Source organism: Cibotium barometz, chromosome 31 (assembly GCF_041138505.1).
Source record: "Cibotium barometz isolate CiBa-2024 chromosome 31, ASM4113850v1, whole genome shotgun sequence".
Taxonomy (NCBI): Eukaryota; Viridiplantae; Streptophyta; class Polypodiopsida; order Cyatheales; family Cibotiaceae; genus Cibotium; species Cibotium barometz.
In genome coordinates, this window is record NC_141076.1 from 50,866,443 (window position 1) to 50,876,900 (window position 10,458).

General features: G+C 39.9%; 1 pseudogene; it reads left to right on the forward strand.

Moving 5' to 3' along the window:
* The first annotated feature begins 7,362 nt into the window (after positions 1-7,362).
* On the forward strand, positions 7,363-10,055 carry LOC147621003 (triosephosphate isomerase, cytosolic pseudogene; annotated as a pseudogene).
* Positions 10,056-10,458: the final 403 nt, after the last annotated feature.

Below are 10,458 nucleotides of genomic sequence, written 5' to 3' on the forward strand. Positions count from 1 at the left end.
CTATCTGTTTTAGCCTAGAGAGAGAAAAATATTCTAGAGAGAGAATATTCAGATTTTGAATATTTTTGGATAGAAAAATATCTTTTCTAATTCAGATGAGTTCCCCTGAAACAGAAATTCAAAAAGAATATTCCAATGTGCAATTGGAATTAATTGGAAATAGGTATAAAGAACCTTAGTCTAAGGGTCTAGATTTTCAGAAATCTTTAGACTATGGTCCAATTAAGGTTCCTATGGGCCAATAGCATCAATCCATGTGTAGGGAGGAGATAAATCCAATTTGTAAAAAGAAGATACCCAAAAATGAGTAAATGCTCACATAAGATGAAGAGTTGAAAATGTACAAGGTTTATTAGTAAAAAACTATGAGCAATATTAAAATAATTCCATTATGACACATATGTAAGGAAGGGGAATTCTTTAAAGGAGGTGCATATTTCACATAAGATGAAGAGTTGAAAATGTACAAGGTTTATTAGTAAAAAACTATGAGCAATATTAAAATGATTCCATTATGACACATATGTAAGGAAGGGGAATTCTTTAAAGGAGGTGCATATTTCACATAAGATGAAGAGTTGAAAATGTACAAGGTTTATTAGTAAAAAAACTATGAGCAATATTAAAATGATTCCATTATGACACATATGTAAGGAAGGGGAGTTCTTTAAAGGAGGTGCATATTTCACATGCTTGAATGAGTTTTAAACTCATAAAAATTGAGATATTTCATCTCTCCTCTCTCCTCATTCAAGTCTAGTTCCAAAAAGTTAGCTTAACTGACCTAAAAATGGTCAAATATTGACCAAACTGATTTAGAAAATTCTAGAATCAGTTTGTTTGGTTAGGAGCTCAATTTTTCCTATAAATAGAAGCCTCCCCCTTGTTGAAAAATAGTTAGTGTTTATGCATCGTTACTCTACTCCACCTAAGCCAAGAACTGTGAATTCATTTAATAATTCACTAGTTTTTGGAGCTTCCCTCTTTCTTCAATCCCCATTAGTGGCTCCATCAACATACTTAACCAATTGATTGGTTGGGGGCCTCTACCGTGAACAAAGAATCAAGCAAGTTGTAAGGTAATTAGTGAATATTGATCTTTCTATAATTTCTCAATGTTTCTCTCTTCTCAACCCCTCTCAAGCTTGAGAAGTTTAATTGGTATGGTTTTTTTTTAAATACTATTGAAGTTTGAATAGTAGTGAAGATTTACATAAGTTAATAAATGCTATTGAAGTTAATTTTCATTTATGTTTAAATTCTAATGATTTTTATGTAATTTCTCTCTCTCACTCAAGAAATGGTCATACTCATGACCCATTCTCAATCCACATGAAGCTTTTCATAAAGCTTTTCCTTAATCCAAGATTAAGCTATGCTTGAGGCCAAATTAATGGCTTTTTCCTATGCTTTTAGTTTATGCATATTGATGATTCAATCCATTATAGATTAATGATCCAATTAGAGATCATTTTAATTATTTCCTTAATGATAAGCTTTATCCCTTAGAAAAAATTGAGATTTATCAGTCATAGCAGCGGAGCTATGGCAAAATTTTTATAAAAATTATGCATAAAATAATTTCATTCAAAGCATAAAAAGAGGACTTCCTACCCTATTCTAGGAATTATCATCCTAGATTAATTGAAAGAATTTCATTATAATCATGGAGAAATTGAATTTTAATATCATGCATAAAGGATAATTTTTTTATATCAAAAGTGTTACTTTTATCATTTTTAATTTTCATGCATAGAAGTATGCATAAAGGAAAAATTTTTATATCAAAAGTGTTACTTTTATCATTTTTTAATTTTTCATGCATAGAAGTATGCATAAAGGAAAATTTTTATATCAAAAGTGATACTTTTATCATTTTTAATTTTCATGCATAGAAGTATGCATAAACGATAAATTTTTTTTATATTAAAAGTGTTATTTTTATCATTTTTAATTTTCATGCATAGAAGGATGCATAAAGGAAAAAATTTTATATCAAAAGTGTTACTTTTATCATTTTTAATTTTCATGCATAGAAGTATGCATAAAGGATAATTTTTTTATATCAAAAGTGTTACTTTTATCATATTGGATTTCATGCATAGAGGTATGCATAAAAGTTGAATATTTTATTATAAAAGTGTTACTTTTAGCATAATTGAATTTCATGCATAGAGGTATGCATAAAAGATATGGGAAGTGATAAGATATGATAAGATGCATGTGGATGTGGATGTGGATGTATGAATGTGGATGTATGGATGTGAATGTGGATGTGGATGTGGATGTATGAATGTGGATGTATGGATGTGGATGTGGATGTATGGATGTGAATGTGGATGTGGATGTGGATGTATGAATGTGGATGTATGGATGCATGAATGTGGATGTATGGATGTGAATGAGGATATAGATGTGGATGTATGGATGTGAATGTGCATGTAGATATGGATGTATATATGTGAATGGGAATGTGGATGTGGATGTATGTATGCATGTGGATGTGGATATGGATGTGTATGTATGAATGTGGATATGGGATGTGGATGTATAAATGAGGATGTGAAAATGGAGATAAGTATGTAGATGTGGATGCATGAATGTGGATGTATGGATGTGAATGAGGATATAGATGTGGATGTATGGATGTGAATGTGCATGTAGATATGGATGTATAGATGTGAATGAGAATGTGGATGTGGATGTGGATGTATGTATGTATGTATGTATGTGGATGTGGATGTATGAATGAGGACGTGATAATGAATGTATGCATGTGGATGTGGATATGGATGTGTATGTATGAATGCGGATATGGATGTGGATATGGATGTGTATGTATGAATGTGGATATGGGATGTGGATGTATAAATGAGGATGTGAAAATGGAGATAAGCATGTAGATGTGGATGTATGGATGTGAATGTGGATGTGGATGTGGATGTATGGATGTGGATATGGATGTGAATATATGATATGTGATGTGAAGGAATCTGAAGTGAAGAGATGGAAAATGATATGATTGGATGAGTACACATATAAATGAAATGTGGAATAAGTAATGTGGATTGCATGAGGGATAATGTGGAAAAATGAGAGTTAATATAGAAATTGTATTTGTAAACTGTTTGTAAATGCTGTTTGTAAATGGCTGTTTTATGTCAAGAATGCTGGGAAAGCATTTTGACCGTCTTGTGATTAAGGTCGTGGAGACCTAACTGATAAAGTTGCAACTGCTGACGGAGAGTCAATGGAGGACGTCTCGCGTAGCAAGGTCGGCCGAGGTCTTGACCAGCCTCGGTTCGATTAAAATGGTGAGCTTCCGGTACGGTGGATGAGGGACCAAGGAAGCGGCCTATGAGTGAAGCGCTAGGTCACCTGCGAAGGATCCTAGAGGGTGCTGACCATACGGTGCTCGGGCTCTGGGTCGCCCAGGATACCCACGCGTGCGTCGAGGAAGATATTGGAACAAGGAGTAAGAGTTGTTTTCTGGAACCGGGCATGGATCTGGTTGACTGACCTTGCTGGTCCTCAACGGATGAGTCCATGGCTCTTTTATATGGATCTGTTGGTTGATCTTGCTGATCTTCAACGAGAGTCCATCTTGATAAGTGATTATATTGTTGAGTATTATGGGCTAGGAACTATTGAAACGGCCCCTGTGTGGACAGGTGGTGAGCGTTCTAGTTGCCAATGATGCCATAGATACTCTGATGAAGGAATGATGGGAAATTATGAATCAACTGGATAATTTGGGAGATTGTGATCAGTGGTACTATGGTTTCATTAAAGGATTGTTTTAAAGTTAGCTGATGCTAAGAAAAAGGCAATTTTCATATTGGGTGTGTAAGTGGTGTGGCTAGTTTTATGTTTGCATGAAATTCCGGCTAGGGGGCCTTGGAACTCTTTTCCTTGGTACCCGGGACAAAACCTAACCAAATTCCAAATTGGATCCCATCACTACAGTGGTTGGGCGGTTGGCTAACCCATGGGATCGGATGGGGTTAGGCTGGACTGATGGATCCGTAAATCGAGACTCAATTTCTGTTATTACGATAGATAAAGTAAATCCCGGATAGTAATTGTTCTATGGATAGGAATCAACGGCTGTGCCTCCTTGGTGGGGAAAAAAGCGTTGATCCCAATGATCCAAGTGCAAGTTTCTTCCTTGATCTGACCAAGTATCTTTATAGATGCAGTTGGATCTGTTTGATCAGTAAGAGTTTTGACTACGTTAGAGTAAAAATTATCCTGGTGGAATCGCCCGTGCTTTCCGGATAAGGGAAGTTTTTCCGGGTCTGGTTTTGGAAAAACCGACGGATTAGTCTTTTGTCCGGATATCCGTGGACGAGGCCCCGAGTGTGGGACCCTGCCTCGCGCAAGAAGTGCTACTTCCGCTGCTAGTACCCCGAATCCGTTGCGCGGTGGGAACAGGGATCTCACAAAGATGATGAGGATGATCACAGGTATGTAATCAGATTTGGAGCAAAGGTATTAAGCATTCGTCAGCGAAAATATCTGCAGATCAAGAGGGAATTATGGGGAATAGTCACTGCTCTAAAATGTGAAAAAGAATATCTTATTGGGGCATCTGTACTTGTGGAAACTGATTGCTTGTCACTCCTTGGGATGATTACAAGTTGCACCACTCCAGATATTGCTATGCTTAGGTGGATTGCCTATATCAAGTCACTAAATCCTGAGTTTGAGCATATTGCAGGAAAAGATAACCCAGTTGCAGATATGCTATCAAGAGCCAGGTATGAAGATGAAGAAGGGATGATTAGTGACATTGATGATGTAGGTACAAGATTCTATACTACTGCATATGCAAAAGGGGACCATACTTGCTTATCAAATGGACTTGAGTCTTTTACTGAGGAAATGTATGAAGGAGATTGGTTGCTTATTGGTCAATACTTGAGTACTTTGACAAGACTGGAAAATTGGTCTGACTCAGAATTTAAGAGGATTCGCAGAAAAGCATATGGGTATTTTCTAAAGGATGGGTACCTGTGGAAGCATCCTAAGCAGAGGAATGCTATGCCACAGAGAGTCATATGTGATAAAGAGACTCAAGGGGAGCTCATGAAAGAATTCCATGAGAGTCTCTGGGCTGGACATCGAAGTGTGTGGGCCACCTTTACCAAAATAAAGGAAAGATATTGGTGGAAAGGAATGTACAAGGATATTTCCCAATATGTGGAAACATGCATGGTATGTCAAATGTACTCAAATGTGTGACATCGTGATGGCTTGCAACCAACCTACCCACCTGCCATGCACTACAAATGGGTAGTGGATCGAGTTACAATGCCTTTGGGAATTTGGCAGATGCGGTACATAGCACTTGCAAGAGAAGATTTGACAAATCATGTAGAAGGGCGTGCTCTTAGAACAAAGAGTACGGAAACAGTATGCAAATTTCTCTTGGAAGATGTGATTTGCCGGTATGGTTGTGTTGGGAAAATAACAGCTGATAGGGGTGAGCTAGATGTTGAAGAAGCAAGGGAATTCTTCTCTAGAATTGGCATCAAACTGTCCCTAACATGTGCTTAAAACCCTGAGGGCAATGGTAAAAGTGAGCGAGGACATCCTCCAATCATTAAAGCTTTGGCTAAGGCATGCAGAGAAAGAATGCGAGAGTGGCCAAGGCTGCTACCATATGCTTTGTGGGCTGACCGTACAACTCATAGCTCAGTGATAGGATACATGCCTGCAGAATTAATGTATGGTCAGAAGCCAGTAATGCCAGTTGAAGAAGTAGTTCCAACTTGGAATGTATTACCCTGGGTGGAAGGATTGAACAGGGAAGACCTCCTTGCATTGCGAATAAGGCAGCTGGAGAGGAGGCCTGAAGATGTAGAGCTTGCTAAAGCTCGTTTGAAAGATGCAAGGTTGAAAAATAAAGAAAGATTTGATAGAAGACACAAACTCCGGCCAAAACCTATTGAAGAAGGTGCTTGGGTCCTAATGTATGATAGTAGTCTTGACAACCAGTTTACTGTGCAAAGGAAGTTTGCAAAAAGATGGTTTGGCCCTTACATTGTCAAGCATGTGCATGGAAATGCCACGTATACCCTGTGTGAGCTTGATGGAGCAGAGATAAAGAATCTTGTAGCAGGCAAAAGGATCAAGATGTTTAAAAGAAGGCATGACAGTGATCCTTTTGATTCACAAGAGACTCAGGATGAAAGGCTTGACAGTGATAGTATGGATATGGTTGAAGAGGAAGAGGATAATCTTCCTGGTAATGTAGAAAATGAAAACAACATCCAGATATATGTGGATCTTGATGATGATTTGGCACATACCAGAGGATGTATGCATTCTATTTGACTATATATTTTAATCTTATATACAGGCGGGCTTACAGCCGGGGCCCGTACGACACCATGGGGGCAGACTACCCCACTTGGCCAGTCGAGCCGTGGGGGCAATCTACCCCACTTGCTCAGTCAAGGCAGACCAAGCCTTTGATAGGTACAGAGCCGAGTGGTGTAGGCCCTTCACGATTTGGGTGTGATGAGCCTACACCACCTTCCTCTACTAGAGCCACTCGCACTCACGCACGTTGTCGTGCCATGGCAGGTCTATGGTGTGAAACCATGCATATGAGGCCATTAAATGCAAATCCAGATGCATGGGATTAAGTGCCATGACTTGAGTCATTATATGATGCCTAAGTACATATGTTCATATTGTAAATGAGGTTCAATAAAACGAGCTGAGACTGAGTCAGGTCTCAAAGCCTGTGTACATAACGGGTGTAGTAGGTGTTTTTAACACTTGGATAGTGTGATGTTTTTAGTGGAGGAAAAGGGCAGTCTTTTGCTGGGCAGATGCATGCTTGAAGGCCATGCAAACAGTGGAGAAATGTGTGAGTTTTTGTGAAGTGCACAGGCTAATAAGGAGCCATTTTGGAGGGCAAATAGCAGGAGCTGGGAGTGCTTGATGGGTATGTGATGAACTGAAGAGTTGTGGTCAGACATGCTATGAACAACTTCCTAGAAGGAAATTTTTGCATAGGAGCTACAGTTTAAGATCTTTTTAGCACCCAAGGTGGGTACTTTTCATCCGGAATAGCTACAGATGATAGATGGCTAGTTTGAAGCGGTTTTTGTATGCACATGATAAGCATACTGTGGTGAGACCCAAATGTCTGGACATAAGTGGTCATATGGAATTCAAGGCCATGAATTTGGACTGGTGATCCGGTGCGTGAGCGATAGGGGTGGTGCCTGCTCTTTCTGTGTGTTAAGAAGAACGAAGAAGAAGAAGAACAGAGTTTCCATAAGTGGTCATATGGAATTCAAGGCCATGAAGTTGGACTGGTGATCGGGTGCGTGAGCGAAAGGGGTGGTGCCTGCTCTTTCTGTGTGTTAAGAAGAACGAAGAAGAAGAAGAACAGAGCGGAGTTTCCATGGCTCGCAAGTTCTTCGTGGGAGGCAACTGGAAATGTAATGGAACTGTGGAAGAGGTGAAGAAGATCGTTATTGTTCTCAATGGGGCGGATGTGCCTCCCAAAGATAAAGTTGATGTGGTGATCAGTCCTCCATTTGTTTTCTTGCCACTAGTAAAGAGTACATTGCGTCCTGATTTTGATGTGGCTGCCCAAAATGCTTGGGTTAAAAAAGGGTGGTGCATTCACACGGGAAATCAGTGCTGAAATGTTGGTGAATTTAGACATTCCTTGGGTCATACTTGGACACTCAGAGGCGGTTGTTGCTGAAAGAGTCTAATGAGTTTGTTGCTGATAAGGTGGCTTATGCACTCAGCCAAGGACTGAAAGTCATTGCCTGTATTGGTGAAACACTTGAGCAACGTGAATCTGGAGAAACTTTAACTGTCATTTCTGAGCAAGCTAAAGCTATTGCAGGAAAAATCGATGACTGGAGTAATGTTGTTCTTGTGTATGAACCTGTTTGGGCTATAAGCACCGGCAAGGTTGCAACCCCTGTCCAAGCTCAAGAGGTGCATGCTGATCTGCGGAAGTGGCTTGCGGCTCAAGTGAGCCCGAAGGTGGCTTGCGTGGCAACAAACACGAAGGTTTTTTTTTTAAGGGAATATCCGATTAATAAGCTAAAAAAAAGGAGGCGCAGTGTATTCGAATCGGGGGAAATTCGAAATTTTAGCTGCGAAAGTGAAGGGCGCCCAAATCTCTTGCGGGGAAAGAGAGAAAAACCAGAAAACAGCACATATCGAAGGGGGTGTGCAGGAAAATGAGAACCAGAGCAAAAATTGACCAGTGATTCAAAAATTTTGAGGACGACTACTGTAAAAGGCATCTTGCGGTTAGAATTAAAGGAGAAATGAAGCGCTATTGAGGGAGATGATCTTCAAAAATCCTACTATACATGATGAATACTGGTTTGGGTGCATACTGCAGTGAAGCAAAGTAAGGAAAAAGCAAAAATTCGAGCATTCGCTTCTTTTTTTACTCAAAGATAAGAATTCTAGTTGTTTTTTTTTGTTACTTACAATTTCCAAAAATTCGTGTAGTCCTGGGATAAATACACTACCCCTTTAAAGCTTTGGGGAAGGTTTTGGGTAGTTTTTTTTTGTTGCTTTGGAGAGTCTTGAAATAAGAAAGCATCAAAATACAAAGATTCCTGGAATTTGGATTTTACTTTCTACTCGGTTGGATTTCGGATTGCTAGACATGGAGTTTTCTAGAATCACATGAATATGTTGTACATATGCCATATGTCATCTTTGCTTTGTGAGTTGTTGGAATCTGAAAAGCAGGTTTTCATGAAATCAAGAGATATCTTGAAATGATGGAGTTGGCAATATATGAAATATGTGATGTGAATGGTCACATGTATATGGAAATCATTTGTAGAATGTGTTATGCCTACATGTGATTGGTTTGAGGCATTTGGAAAAAGAGTCAGGAGAACTATGCTTGGAACTGGTCATGCTCTTGGCACACAATTTATGTGCAATCATCAAGCTAAATTTGGGGATGTATTGAAGTGAATTAGCACATGTATATTTCATCAAAAATGGAGATGTCTTATGCTCCTTGAAGAGCTATGTGTTTGTGTTTTCTTGCTGGGATTTGAAGCAACTCTCCAGCCAGAAGTCTCGCACTTTCCCAGCGATACCGCCCACGTCCCGCCCACGTCCATCTTCACCACCACCATGACGATGTAGTAGGGATTCTGGGGGGGTGGTAGACATGCTAGCGAGGGGGAGTTGGCTACTTTTGCTTTGGCAAAAGCAGCACTAGGTCTCCCGATGCGTCTCCCCAACAAGGGGGCTCATCATCTACACATTATGAGCCAGCCCCCAAGAGACCCATTCCGACGTTCGATTCATGCCTCCTACCATACACCGTGGATGCAAATGGTGCCCTTGTGGGGTGGATGCATGAGGAAAGCAAGTCATGAATCATATGCATGAACTTGCAAACCTGGAGTTCGTGTAAAAAGTGAAAATCACAAGATGAACTTTCTAAGCAATATGTTATCGATGTGCTTAAGTCAGAGTTCCACGTGCCACATGCGGGTCTGTGCTTCTCCGAGGAGTGGATAAAGCAGCGCATCAAGATTTTTCTCTCTAATAGGAGAGCAAATATCAAGAGAGTAGCAAAAAATAATTTAGAGAATCCTAGCGTGTGTATGGCTGAGGAGTGGAGGCTCGCACGCAGTTTCGTGGAGAAAGCACCTAGGTGCTTTTCAACAACAAGCGGTGGCGAGTGTTTCTCGACTACAGAAGTGAGGGGCTTTGCACTTCGGCTTTGGTGAGAAATCCTCGTTTCTTGCTCGCTTCGTATCATTTCTTCTCTACTTTCATTTCGTTTTGTACTAAATTGTTTTCTAGAAATAATTGTATATTTTCTTATTTGTTTTTTGTAGAGGGAGGTTGTTGGGCATGATTATGAGTAGGAATATGACTATGGTTATAGAGCCCCTCGTTCACAATTGTGGGCATGGATGCGTACACGAGGTGTATGCTTGGATGAGTCCATTTTGGGGACTCAAGCTGATGAGGTAATGTGTTGCCTAAACCATGCTTTTTTTTATGTCTAATTGTAGGGCAAGAGCTGAGAGAAAGAGATAGGAAGTGTTAACCCACTCCAATCACGATGAAAAGAACTTGAACTTACTACAGGTAGAAGTAATGGAGAAATTCCAAGCTTAGAACCCATCAATGACGAATCCAGAATGGAGGAAGGGTTTACAACCAGAGAAGAAGCAGGTAACATAGCTAACTTGGCTGTAGAAGTAGAGAACCGACTCTATACCAAGAAGGATATTTAACTAATGATCAATCACCCTACATTCTTACAAGATATGGAGCTCTTAATTACACACAAAGACACACAGCGGGGCGGGCAACTAATGGGGAATTCCACCAGGGTACCACAAATGGACTAGTCCATGAACCTGAGATACCTAGAAGATCCAATAAATACAAGTAGGAGACGAGGTCTAGGAAGGGGGGGAGAAA